Genomic DNA, 14,950 nt, shown 5'->3' with positions numbered 1-14,950 from the left:
GCAATGTTATATTAATATTGTGTCCCTTCTTTATATTTCCTATGTAACAAATTTAATCCTCCCATAGACAGGTGCTCAGTGTAAAATACGGTACTCAGGAAGACAAAGAGCAAAGCCCAATTGTAACTCTATTTCTCATGTTCTATAAGCTTTTATACTGATCCTCCAGCAGGTAGTCCAGTTTTTTTTTCTTTTTTTAAAGTTTTTTTGATGTGTATCATTTAAAAAGTCTTTATTGAACTAATCACAATATTGTTTCTGTTTTAGGTTTTGGTTTTTGGCCCTGAGGCATGTGGGATCTCAGCTTCCCAGCAAGGGCTCGAACGTCACCCCCTGCCTTGCAAGGCGAAGCACCAACCCCTGGGCTGCCAGGGACGTCCCAGTCCACAGTTTTAAAGCTTCTTTGATGCTGCTGTTTCTTGGTTTTCTTCCTCTTGGATGATCCACTATTTTTCAGGCTCATCACCTTTTGTCCCCTATGAAATGTCACTCCTAAAAGTTCTATCATGAGGTCACTCTTCCTCTTTTTCTTCACATGGGGTGATTTTAACCTCACTCATCCTTTAAACACACTCATTTCCCACATGTGTACTCTAGCCAGAAGCTTGTGTCTGATTGCTCTGCAGGCTCCTCAGAGTCCACACAGCGAATCCATCTGCCAGCTGACATTTTTGTCTCTAGCACTTGCCATGTCATTTAACGGCAGGATTATTCAGCCAGTTCCTTAGTTCAGCTTCTCATCATTCCTCCCGTGGGCTCTTCCAATAATTTTTCAAAGAATCTCTCTGCTTCTCCCCCTCATTTCACAGCGGTCCATCTCCATACTGCTCTCCTTTGTTTATTGGCTGCACTGGGTCTTAGTTGCAGCATGCAGGATCCAGTTCCCTGACCAGGGATTGAGCTCGGAACCCCTCACTGGGAGCACGGGAGTCTTAGCTACTGGACCACCAGGGAGGTCCTACACTGCTCTTAGAATGCACCTGTAAACTCTTTTGAGGCCCCCAGCCCCGTCTCTCCTGCGTCTCATCTGGCCACCTGCGCACACTCGTTCTCCTCTGGTTAATCTTCTGGCAGCTCTCAGAGCGCTTCTTGTTCTCTCAAGCTCTGCTCCTTTTCCACCAGTGACTTCTTCTTCTGGGCCACCTCCTCTCCGTCATACGAGTTAATTCCTATGGATGCTGTGTGAGTTATTTCCTGCTGCCTCCTCCAGGGAGCCAGCCCTTGAAATCCCAACCCAGGTAATGTGGTCTTCTATCTGTGCTCCTTCATACATACTTCAGCATCCCCACTCGCTTTTTTATTTAATTCATATGTGTTTGTGGAACTACCACACATATTTTAATATTATCCCTCCCTTTTTCATTCATTTCATTTGGGAGCAGAAACCATGTCTTTTTGAATTCTTTGTCCCTAGTGCCTAAGGACACTGGATACTCAGTAAGACTTGTGTGCTTAGTCGCTCAGTCGTGTCCACCTCCCTGTGACCCCATGGACTGTAGCCCTCCAGGCTCCTCTGTCCATGGAATTCTCCAGGCAAGATGCTGGAGTGGGTTGCTATGCCCTTCTCCAGAGGATCTTCCCAACCCAGGTATCAAACCCAGGTCTCCCGCACTGCAGGCAGATTTCTTTACTGCCTGAGCCACCATGGAGACCCCAGGAAAGCTTAGCACACATCTTTTAAATGAATTCACGTGCATGTCTGCTCGGTTGCTAAGTTGTGTCCAACTCTGTGCAACCTTATGGACTGTAGCCCTCCAGGATCCTTTGTCCATGGGATTTTCTAGGCAAGAATATTGGCATCAGTTACTATTTCCTTCTCCAGAGGATCTTTCTGACCCAAGGATCAAACCTGTGTCTCCTGAACTGGCAGGCTGGTTCTTTACTGCTGAGCCAACCAGGAAAGTCCTTTTAAAATGAATGAAAGTGAAAGTTGCTCAGTCATGTCTAACTCTTTGCAATCCCATGGGCTATATAGTCTATGGAATTATCCAGGACAGAATACTGGAGTGGGTAGCCAATTCCTTCTCCAGGAGATCTTAACAACCTTGGGATTGAACCCAGGCTTCCTGCATTGCAGGCAGATTCTTTACCATCTGAGCCACCAGGGAAGCCCAGGAATACTGGAATGCATAGCCTACCCCTGCTCCAACGTATCTTTATTTTTTATTTCATTTATTTTTATTAGTTGGAGGCTAATTACTTTACAGTATTGTAGTGGTTTTTGCCATACATTGACATGAATCAGCCATGGATTTACATGTGTTCCCCATCCTGATCCCCCTCTCCCGCCTCCCTCCCCATCCCATCCCTCTGGGTCTTCCATATCTTTTTGACCCAGGAATCCAACCAGGGTTTCCTGCATTGCAAGTAGATTCTTTACCAACTGAGCTACCAGGGAATGAACGGTGGAGGTCAATAGAATATGGACAGATGAAAGGTTATTGCATTCTGTATTTCCCTGGTGGTCCAGCAATTAAGACTCCATGCTCCCAGTGCAGGGTGTCTGGATTTGATCCTTGGTCAGGAAACTAGATCCCCCATGCCACAACTAAAGATCCTACATGTGGCAACTAAGGCCCAGCACAGGCAAACAAAAAAACAAACTTAATATAAAGGTTATTGAATTTGGTTAGCCAAGGGTCTCTACTGGTCTTGGAGAGAGGATATTCAGTAAATATTTTGCTTTCACAGTTCGGGCCCTGAAATGCTTGTAAGGAAGGCTAACTGCTTGAACACTAGCCTCAACTCTCTGCTATCAAAATAGAAAGAAGGGCTGTTAAGAGCTTCTTAAAGTGGATTGTGGAGCAATTAGAGTGATGGAAAGATACCTGTGATTTGGATGAGCATGGCTTTTAGCCACAGAAAAACAGCCAGACACATACGCTTCAATAAAATCCAGAGTAAAAACCTTTGTAATCAGTTTAAAAATACCCAAGACTTGTTTTCCTTTCTAGAGAAAAGCAAAAAACAATTTAGCAGTTGGATGCTTCATCATTTGAACAATACTTAATCTTTCACATTTTGAGTCATGTTAAAATGTGCATGTAAAACCACCATTCTTTCTTTCATGACAGATATCCTGAGGTTTCGCCCTGGACTCAGCGGGGTAGCAGGTGAAGTTCATGGCAATGGCCCGCATTCTCCTTGGTTTCTATGTAAGCCCTTAGCCTCCTTTTAACCTCCTCACTTACTTTTCTTACAGACCTTTGGGGCCCCCGCTGTTCAGTGTGGATCACATAACAAGCTGTCAGCAACGAAATAAACAATTGCAGCCAGGAAGTGAAAACCCTGGGCAGGCTATCCCATGGTGATGAGGAGGCAGGAGATGATAATAAATGACTTTCATTCCCAGTCACTCAGAAGAACAGGAGGCTGGTTAGGGCTGCCGGAGACCCTGCAAGTGTTTGGGGGAGCACATCAGGAATGTACTTACACAGAACCCAGCAAGGGTATGTCAAAAACTATGCTCACAACTAGACTTGGACTCAAAATAGCAGTAGGTGACTTAAATTAATATTGGGGTATTTGGGGTAGTAGGTGGGTGTGAGGGGTCTATGGATTGGGATCCACTAGAGATGTAGAACCAATAGGATACACACACACACACACACACACACATATAAATGCAGAGAGAGATTTGTTTTAAGGGATTGGCCTACACAGTTATGGAGCTGGCAAACCTGAAATTTGTAAGGCAGGCTGGCAGGTTGGAGACTTAGGGAAAAGTCAATGCTTTAATTTTGAGTTTAAATTCCACAAGGTAACAGACTGTCAACTCAAGCAGGATTCTTATGTTGCCACCTTGAGGAAGAATACCTTCTTCAAGAAACCTCGGTTTTTGCTTCCAGTTGATTGTGTGAGGTTCACCTACATTATGGGAGGATAATCTGCTTTACTTAAGGTCTACAGTTTACAAATGTCAATTGCATCTAAAACATACTCTCAAGAGGCAGGATCAAGATGGCAGAGTAGGAAGACTCTGAGCTCCCCTCCTCCCGTGGACACACAGAAACTACAAATATATCCAGAACAACTCTTTGTAAGAACAATCTGAAGACTAGCAGAACAGTTCTTTGACGACTAAGGCTATAAAGGAAAAAGTCACCTATCGAGATAGGTAGGAGGGGCAGAGATGTGGCCTAGCCAGGACCCACAACCCCAGTGTGGTGACCCACAATTAAGAGGGAAAACAAAAAAGACAGAGGTCCTCCCTAGCGAGTGAGGAGGTTGAATCCCATGTTAGGCATCCCAGCCCTGGGGAACTGCACCGGGAATTGCACATGATATCTGGCTTTGAACCCCCCATGTTACTCCCACCCTGCCACCCCCAGTGGGTGGCCTCAGCTGAGACTGGTGCCCCCACGACACCTGGCAAACAGTCTTGGCACTGACAATACCCCGACCCCCAAAGTGAATCATGCTGGAGGCCCAGCCCTGCCTGCGAGCCTGCCCACCGCAGTTCCTGCTGGGCTTTGAAGACAGGCCGTCTAGCTGTCACCCCCTCCCACCAGCGTGCCCATATCAGCCCTGGCACCACCACCAAAGGACGGCATGTGTAGACCACACGGGGGCACCCCTGGGGCCCCTGGCTCAGGTCACCAGCAGCGGCTGCTCTTATGGGTCCCATAAGAAACTTTTAAAGTAAGGCCAGGAGACATAGCTTATTTGCCTATTATACGATACATACACAGTGAATTATTCAAAATAAAGAGACAGAGAACTATATTCCAAGTGAAAGGACAAGATAAAACCTCAGAAAAGGAACTAAATGAGACAGAAAGAAGTAATCTATCTGATAAAGAGTTAAAAGTAATGGTCATAGTGACGCTCCCTGAATGTAGGAGGAAAATAAACACAGGAAGAACTTCAACAAAGAGAAAATATAAAAGGAAACAAACAGAGCTGAAAGCTATGATAACAGAAATGAAAAATACACTAGATGGTATTAAGAGCAGATTAGATGATGCAGAGGACAGAATGCATCAGTGATCTATAAGACAAGGTAGTGAAAATTACCCAATCAGAACAGCAATCCCCCACCCCCCAAAAAAAGGAGTTTAAGGGATTTTGGGACAACATCAAGCATACTAACATCTGTACCATAGGCACCCCAAAAAGGAAAAGAGAAAGCAAAAGGGATAGAAAGCTTATTTGAAGAAATAATAACTGAGAATTTCCTTAACTGGGTGAAGAAAACAGGAATTCAAGTCCAGGAAACACAGAGTCCCCAAAATGATAAACCCAAAGAGACCCTCACCAAGACGCATTGTAAATAAAATGTCAAAAGTTAAAAGAGAGAACTTTAAAGTCAAGAGAGAAAACAACTAGTTAGGTGCAAGAAAGCCACCATCAGACTATGGCTTATTTTTTAGTAGAAACTTTAGAGGCCAGAGAAAGTGGCATTATATAAAGTGCTGAAACAAACAAACAAAATTTACAACCAAGAATACTCTGCTTGGCAAGGTTATCATACAGAATTGAAGAAGAGATTAAGAAATTCACAGACAGACAAAAGCTGAAGGAGTTTACAACTCCTAAACCAGCCATATAAGAGATGTTAAAGGGACTTCTTTAAGTGGAAAGGCCATAACTAGAAATAAGTAAAAAAATCTTCCCTGGTGGCTCAGATGGTAAAGATTCTGTCTACAATGCTTTTAAACCCATGTTCGATCCCTGGGTTGGGAAGATCCCTTGGAGAAGGAAATGGCAACCCACTCCAGTATTCTTGTCTGGAAAATCCCACGGACAGAGGAGCCTGGCAGGCTACAGTCCATGGGGTCACAAAGAGTCGGACACGACTGAGTGACTCACACACACATAACACACAGAAATAAGTAAATACATAGAAATGAATATTATCACTGATAAAGCAAACATATAGTAAAGGTAGTGATCAACCAGTCATAAAACTAGTATGCAGGTTAAAAGGCAAAAGTAATAAAATCAACTAAAACTACAATAATTAAAGAATACAAAAAAAGTAAAATAAAATGTCAAAAATGCAAAATGTGGAAGGGGAGTAAAAATGGACTATTTTAGAAAGAGTTCAAAATCAAGTGACCCTCAACTTAAAATAGAACTCTATTGTTATATTCATTCCCAGAGGGGGCTGTGGCAACCCACTCCAGTATTCTTGCCTGGAGGATCCCATGAACAGAGGAGCCTGGTGGGCCGCAGTCCATAGGGTTGCAAAGTGTCGGACCGGACTGAAGCTACTTAGCAGATTGTTATAGGTTGTTACACATGAAATTCATGGTAACCAGAAACTAAAAGCTTACAATAGATACACAAAATATGAGGAGACAGGAATCCAGGTATAACACTAAAGAAAGTCATCAGGTCCTGCAAGCATCCTTTCAGTAGAAGATGCTACAGGGGCAGCAGACACCTCCAGCTCCTGTGTTTTTTGGTTTGCCAAACATCAGCGGCAAGGCATCCGTCTCTGGGGTCTGCAGTTGTGTGCTCCCTCTTCTGAGGACTGGAAAATGACCCTCCAGAAGCCTCCACTCAGAGCTCTGAGCGCCACTGGGAGGCACGCATAGCTCCTTGAAAGTCCGGGATTAGACGGGCAGTGCCCTCTCAGAGATCTGAGCATCGGTTATGCAAGAAGCCCCAAGAAGCTCTCAGAGGTCCGGGATCAGACAAGCAGTCCCCTCCTCAGAGGTCTGAGGGCCAGCCATTGTTTGCAGTACCTTCTCAGGGAGCCGCGGCACCAGACTGGTGTCCCTGCAAGGGTCTGAGTATCAGCCGTGTGGGGCCCACCACAGCCCAGAGGTCCGTGAAACCCTTCACTGGTCATGACTCCGGCTCCACAGCAGCAGCTCTTCTGAGGTTCCAGGATCTGGTAACATCCATCTTTTCCTGTTTGTTCTCCAAGCCCTGTGAGTGGTGACTGCCTCCAAGGGTTAACTCAAAGACCAATTTTTGTTCTATTAGTTTTCCAATGCCGTTCAAACTAATTGCCAGTATTAAACTTCCTGTAACCTGGACACTGAAATATGAACCCACTTAAAATTTCTCACAGCCTGTATAGCTGGAATATTCTAGGATCATTTTCCTCAGAATAGATTGATATTGTGGAGGTCAAGAAGGATAGAAAAGTTGAGATTTGTGGGTTTTTAAAAATGTTCTTTTTGAAGGCCAAGATAGAGACAATAATTTTGAGGTTTAAGAGCTTGAATTTTGGTTTCTCAAAAGCAGAGCTCTCAGGTCATTTTTTCTTTTTTTCTTTGCATAAATGATTAAGTATTCTTTCTCTCTCTCTCAGATTATATAAATATTCTGAAAGGTAGGGAGGAGGCAAAAAAGTTTGGAAAGGTGTGCAAGATCCACAGATGTTTGCATGTTTTCAAACATATTGATGGTTTCTGAAACGGGACCTTGTTTCTTGTCCCCCGCTCTCAGATGAGCAACAGTCATCTGTAGATGTGAATGTCTGAGAGCAGAGAGAAGTCTGTCTGCTCGCCTGGAAGGCACTCCTTCCCATCTCCACCCTGGGGTGGGGGCAGCGAGTGGAGACAATCAGTGTGGACAGCAGATACAGAGAGTCTCGGGATGAGGAATAGAGGGGGCCCAAGTCCAGTCCATCAGGGCCCCTGCTACTCCAGGCTGAGAAAGAGAGCTGGCCTACCGACAGTCATTTGAGTTTGTGGTGAATGAAGCTTTTGGTGGAAATAAAGTAGAAGATGTAGCGCTCAAGAGTTTTCTTGAGGTTATGGACATGTGTAGATGCCAGAGTAAAGGAGTAATGACCATATACAAGGGCAACAGGAAACTGGTTTGAAAAGTGAATCCAGTTGGCACAGATAATCCTGCTTGAATGGTGGTTGATGTTCTCAAGACAGTGAATTCAGCATGTGCAGAGGATCGAACCTGGACACAGAGTCAAGGATGAACAAGTTTCTTATTTTCACGCCATGACACTAGGTAATCTCTGCCCCAGGAACTTAGAAGATACAAAACGGGGGAGAAAAACGGTGATGGAACAGTCCTACATTGACTTTTTAACTAAATTTTATTGAATTTTAACTGAAATGTCTAACTTCAGCAGAGTTGACTAAGATTGTATTATTTCTCATAGGATGAAACTGAGGGGGGCTTGAAGGAAATTATATTGCTAAAGAAGAGTATAGAAATATTGCTTTTGTACATCTGAGCACATGGACGTTTATTCCACTGTATATGTTTGGAGTGTCTCTCCTTTACAAGGAAGTGCTGGTATGAGACATTTTTAGGCAGGAGCTGTTTTTCTTCCCTGCCTAAAAATATAGCTTTATGTCTATGAGGGACAGAAATGATATTCTGTTGCTAGCAATATAAAACAGAACAAAGGAATCATTATGAAGATTCAGAGTTTGTCCCTCAATTAAAAAGGAAAAAGAACAACCTAAAGCATCTAAAATAATCTAGGAGACTGAAATCACGAAACCAATAGTAGATTTACTTTTAAAAGTCCTAAGTGTTTAAGAATTTTTCCTATTCTGAAGGAATCGTTTAATTTTTAGTCTACCTCGGTAGCATAAAATATACTGTTTTTGAGTTCCCAAATCATTTTGAAAGTTAGTATGAAGTTAGATTCTACAGAAAAAAAACTCAAAGGAAATCAGTTGCAGTGTTGTGTGATGACAGGATTCCTAGTCAAAAGTGATAAATGTGGTCCAATCTGATAATCACGGGGTGAGATTTAGCCCTATGTCAGGTGTTGTGCTGAATATTTTGAAGAGAGGCTCTGCTTTGGAGTGGTCCACAACTTGGTGAGTTTTTATTGATTGCGGAAGGGATCTGTCAATATTAATGATTGGGAAAAAACCTACGCACTCATTGTGAACCGGTTTTGGATAAAAAAAAAGTTTTACTGACACATACCGTATGGGAGCCCTTCAATAATTTATCTTTAATTTAAAAGGAAGAATAAAGAATCTAAGTATAAATAAAGAGGATTTTTAGTTGTAATGACTGAGAAGTGGAAATAGTTGAGCTTCAGGTAAAAACAGCTATCGGGAGGTATTAATGCTTTTGTATCTAATAATTTGATTGATTTCTTCTAAATAACAGCTGTTGTGGTACTGGTGTATTGTGTGTTCATGAAACAGAATGTTTGAATCAATTCATATTTGATTGATACAGTAACTGCACCCAAATACCCATTTACAAATAGCATTATTAGAAGACTCTTGAGAGTCCCTTGGACAACAAGGAGATCAAACCAGTCAATACTAAAGGCAATCAACCCTGAATATTCATTGGAAGGACTGATACTAAAGCTGAAGCTCCAGTACTTTGTCTACCCGATGGGAGGAGTAGACTCATTGGAAAAGACCCTGACGCTGGGAAAGATTGAGGGCGGGAGAAGGGGACGACAGAGGATGAGACGGTTGGATGGCATCACCGACTCAATGGACATGAGCTTGAGCAAACTCTGGGAGATATTGAGGGACAGGGAAGCCTGGTGTGCTGCAGTCCATGGGGTCGCAAAGAGGCACTACTTAGCGGCTGAGCGACAACAACAAGCAGTACAACTTTATTTAGAAGTCAAGTTTTCACTAAACAGTCAGTTCAATTTAAAAATAGCTTTGTTGGCATATATTATGTACATGTGAGGTACTGAGTGAGATGCTCTGGGGATGTTAGAATGAGCAAAGCATGGCCTCAGCTTTCAAAGTTGAGAGCAGCGATTTTTTAAATCTTCTTAACAGCGCTATTTTCAACACTTAGGATAGTTCTTAATACATAATTGGCTTTCAAACAAAGCTCTGTAAAGTACTAGCTATGACGTGAGGCCTTGCATGTGAAGTACTTTAAACAGGAATTACAAGCAGGTCATAGAAGCTTGAGGCAGCAAGACAGGTATCTTATCCTGCTGCCGTTCCACCTAAGCACACAAACCCACTCAAAGGTGAAGTGCACGCATGTGAGTCCCACACCCCCACACCCCGCAACCACAAACACCGTTTCCTGTAATCTGCAAGACAGATGAAGCCCTGAGCCCTTTCCTGTGAGCTGATCTGTCCTTAACCAAATGCTGATATTGGCAGATAAGTAAGATCCTCGCAGATATAACAGTTGTGTGGTGTAACTTATTTTCCACCACTGAGAATTTTAAATAGACAATTGAAACCTTGAGGATGTTTCTTAAATATGTGCTATATCTATTATTGACAGTCCAGTTCTTTTGAAATATAACATGTAAACTTTTAAATAAAATTATTTTCTAAAATGCTGACCTCTGTTTTTGAGTCTTCTCTGCACAGTTACTACAGATGTCCCACGGATCTGTGGGAGAGCTACAGGTCCTAAAAAATCGCTCAACTCTGTTCAACTATAGGAGAGAGTTATACTGTTGTCTGAGGTGCACATCTCATGGGCCCCAAGAACCCAGATTTGCCTTTTTCAGCTGTCAGGATGAATCTTACTATCTGGCAATAAAGATACTATCCTCCCTTTTTTGCTTTTAAGGCAGCTTTCCTATTACCCTCATTCTTGGAGGAAACACTGGAATCTGTTTCTTTATCTTTGTTTTTTAAAAGACAGGGCATCTCTTCTTTTTGGCTAGGAGATAAAAGAACTCTAGAGGACTCCTTATGTTTGACCTTTTGGTCTGTTGTTATTGAGTATTCTCTTATTTCCTGGCATTTAAGACACCCATGTGTCTGTCACAGGGTCACTAATCCTGAGTTAGTCAGATCAATAGTCTGTTTCAACTGTGGGGTTAAGAAGTTATTCATGTTATTTCCTGTGCCATTGAATATTTGCCTTTCTGACTGCTGATAAAATCACCTTTGCTAGTTTCTTTGGTCTGAAGTTTAAAAAAAGTGTACCCACCTTGTAGGTGGGTGCAAGATAAGGCAAGATAATGCAAAATAGCCCCTGGGTCAAGGAAAGTCGCAGTCGCTGTAACATTAAGATCTTTTGTGTCTCTGACTTTCCTGTTCTGCTGCTGCTACTACTACCTTTGAGTTTAATGAGAGAGTGGCAAGTGGGCTCCATTCAGAGTGCATGTGCCAAAATCTGATGGCTACTGACCTGCTCTGGTTAAAGCATCTATATCTTTCTTTTTTTTTGCTGTGCAGCCTGCAAGATTTTAGTTCTCCCATCAGGGATTGAACCCATGCCTCCTGCAGTGGAAGCTCAGAATCCTAACAGTTTGATGGCCAGGGAATTCCTTGTCTTTATCATTTTAAAAGTAGAAACTAAAAGAATCTGTTCCTTTAATTCATGAATGCTGAATTAAAATTGACTAAATAATTAAAAGGCTTTTTTTTTTCTTAACAAAGTCCTGCATTCTGAACAATCTGGTCCAGATGCCAGAAGTTGTCTGTAGGATGAGAGCTTGGAGGACCCAGTTGGCTGGCTGTTTTCAACTTTAGAGACCGAAAGCCAAGGTTAGTTTGGGAGAGTTTGAAAAGTGTGTGTATCTAAAGGTTTGTGACAATTTCAAAAGTAAAATAGAATAACAGACTTTCATGGATCTGTATTTGCTCTTGATGGGCTTCCCAGGTGGCGCTAGTGGTAAAGAACCTACCTGCCAGTGCAGGAGAGGTAAGAGATGCCGGTTTGATTCCTGAGTCAGAAAGATCCCCTGGAGGAGGAAATGGCAATTCACTCCAGTATTCTTGCCTGGAGAATCCAGTGGACAGAGGAGCCTGGCTGGTTGCAGCCCATAGCATTGCAAAGAGTCAGACATGACCGAAATGGTTTAGCACTGTTGGCTAAAGTTGTAAAACCAAGGCTACCACGTCTCTGTGGGTCTGTAAGAGAGACAATAAGCCCTTTATCCCTTTGTACAAAGAAGCGAGTCTTTTATTAAGTGTCTGTTGTTAACTAGAGCCCTTTTTCATCTGTGTCTAGAAATTTTGTGGGGGGCAGTCTGTTGGATATAAATTGGTCACAGGAATTTGTTGTTTATATGCAAATGTGTAAAGAGTCTAATGACTCATTCCAATAAGCAGCATGTCAGAAAGGTGCAGGGGTGAATGGCAGGCACCAGATAATTCTGAAAGTGGTGAGCAGAAGATCTGAATAAGGATGTTTGGTTAGAAGTGTCTAAAAGAGACAAGTGGGACCCTGGACCCTGGTTCTACTCCCTGGAGCCAGATGAAGCCCTCCCCACATCTGCCGGAGGACTCGAGAATTCTGTTTTGAGAGACTGAATTCTAGTGATGCTCAGGCACAGATGAAGGTAGGGTGACAAACCTAGATGAAATCTTTTGATTAAAAACAGTAGGGAATGTATTGATACATATGAATTATATTAGGTTATTGAAACTGTTCTGCATGGCTTGGAAAAGAGAAAACTAATTTGTTAGTCCTTGCCTGGTTTGGATAATGAGCCTAAATGTGTATTGGAAGAAAATGCAGGTAAAATATGAATGATCCTTTCTGGCTTGTCAGGAAATTTCTTCTCAACAGATAAACCTAAAGGGTTATGAATTTAAACTGTCTTCTTTCTATGCTCTTGAAAAATGAGATGCTTTATAAAAATACACTGAAGCTATACAACACAGAATATTTTCTCTGTTCTCTTGACATTTAATTTAGCTGCTAGATCCCCTCCCCCACATTAGTGATCCCCAATTTTCTTATTTTTTTCTTTCTTATTTTCTTGTTCTGTTGTCTAGGAGACTTTCTCAACTTTATTTTCCAATGCTTCTCTTGAATTCCTCATTTCTGCTATTGCATTTTTAATTTCTAGGATCTCTTTTTTTCTCTGATGGTGCTCTATTTTTTCAGCCTCCTATGTATATTTAAAATGTAGCATCTTCTCTTGTCTTCTGAGGAGAATTAATTAGAATATTAGGAAGTTTTCTTGGCTACCTGCTCTGTTCCCTGAAGCTTTTTCCTTTCTTAAATCTTTCCCTCATAAGTTCATTTTGATTGTCATCTTTCATGATAGAGAGCAATTCTTCAAGATAGAATGGGTAAAAAACAAGACTGGGAAGCATATATTTGGGTGGAAGAAGTTAACTGGTAAATTTTGATCTGGGAAGTTGTAGCTGGCCTGTTTCTTGGCTGAGCACCAACTCTCAGCATCTTCAGATTTTTTCTCTAGGGTTGATCAGTTTTTCCAGAGTGGAGTTCACCAGTCTTCTGTGGCAAAAGCCCAAGCCTGCTTGCTAGGTCCTACCTTCCGAGTGGGGACTAAGTTTTTATTTTTTAAAGTCAAATTCTTGTTTTTATTAGGGCACCTCTCTCTTCCACCTTCATATGCATCCAAGTCCAGAATCTCTTGAGTTCAGTTTCTTAGACAGTAATTCTCAGTCTTCCTGCAAAGTGTGAGAGGGGGCTTCCCTGGCTGCAATGGATGGGAAAGCTGTTCTGGAGTTCCAGTTGCCTCTTTTATACACTTCTGGTCCTTCCTTCAGACTCATTGCTCTGAGGCTTTCAGAGATATCTGGTGCCTGCATCTGTGAGGTGTAATACCAAGGTTTGGCAAACTATGGTCTGCTGGTCAAATCACAATCTTCTCTATCCCAATCCTTGCCTGTTTTAATAAATAAAAAGTTTTATTGTCACATAGACATTCCCATAGTCTTGTATCACTTATGGCTGCTTTTGCACTACAAAGAAGAGTTGATTAGTCATTATGGAGACCCTGTGATTGGCAAAGTTTAAAATATTTGCTATGTGGGTTCTTACAGGAAAAAAACGGCCAACTCCACTGCCACGCAACAGCATGAACAGGTCTGCTCCTGGACCCCTCTCGGCTTGGGCGCCAGTGCTTTCTGATGGCTATGTTGGCTATCATCTATTCATCTAGCTTTCTAGATTTCAGCAACTTATTACTATTCTATGTTTTTCCATTTGTCTTTGGTTTATACCTTTTCCCTCAGAGAGATTTTAGCAGAATTTCAGGGGGATATAGAGGTAAACTTTTGAATCCACTTTGTCATGTTTAGCCAGAAGGTGGGAATTACCAACCTCATTAGAAAAGAAAATCAAGTTTACAGGAAGCTAATTCTCAAGAACTCAGAACAAAACTGGTATGCAAACCAAGGCCTTTTTGAGCCTGGGGTGGAATTGTGTTTTGTTGACTGCTATACCTTTAGGACTTAGTTGTCATTTAGAATGTACTGGACAAAAAAAAAAAAAAAAAAGAATGTACTGGACAAATATTCATTCTAGTTACTGTTGTTAAAGTCCAGTTTATAACCATTATGTTCCTCCATTGTCTCCAAGAAGTGCTGATCTTCTTATTTGCACTTATTTCAATCTCCAGAATGTTCATACTATGGATCTGGGTTCATGTAGCCATGGATTTGTCACTGACTTTCATGTCGTATCAGAGCAGAGGCTATATAGCTCTTTGATTTTTTTGTGTTTCCGATTTGGTGCACTCTTTCTGCTCACATTTCATTGGTCAAACTGAATCATGTGGCCAAACTGAAACTCAGTAGAGCAGAGAACATTCTTCGCCAACAGGAAAGCTACAGTGAAGGAAAGGAAGCACTGTGAACAAGTAATACTGTGTACGACTTCACTCTAGTCCTAGCCCTGAACAATGTCAATAGCCTCCCACATGGTCTCCCTGATTCCACTCATGCTCCCTATGCAGCAGCCAAAGTGATTGTTTGGAAACACAAGTTAGATTCCATCAGCCTTTGACTAAAAAAATCTCCCATGGCTCCCATCACACTAATAATAAAAATTAATCTCCCTTGTTACATGGAAAAAAACAAAACCAAAGTGTAAAAAAAGCACATATATCTTGTCACCTTTGGGTAAGAAATAAGAGGAAATAAGAAATTATACATGTATATGCTTATCTTTATAAAAATAAGTATCCAAAGTGTAAACCACAAACCATTGAGGCTGGTTACCTATGGTGGAAAGGATATGAGAAAGAATGTCTCATATACATCTCTGAGTATACCTTTTTGTATAATTTCGAATTTTACAAACACTATATTGCCTTAGTCTTGGGTGGCACTGTGGTTTGGGGCAGGCTAGGGGA

Source organism: Cervus elaphus, chromosome 28 (genome assembly GCF_910594005.1).
Source record: "Cervus elaphus chromosome 28, mCerEla1.1, whole genome shotgun sequence".
NCBI lineage: Eukaryota > Metazoa > Chordata > Mammalia > Artiodactyla > Cervidae > Cervus > Cervus elaphus.
The sequence above is the reverse complement of the archived record's forward strand: the minus strand, read 5'-3'. Positions refer to the sequence as shown.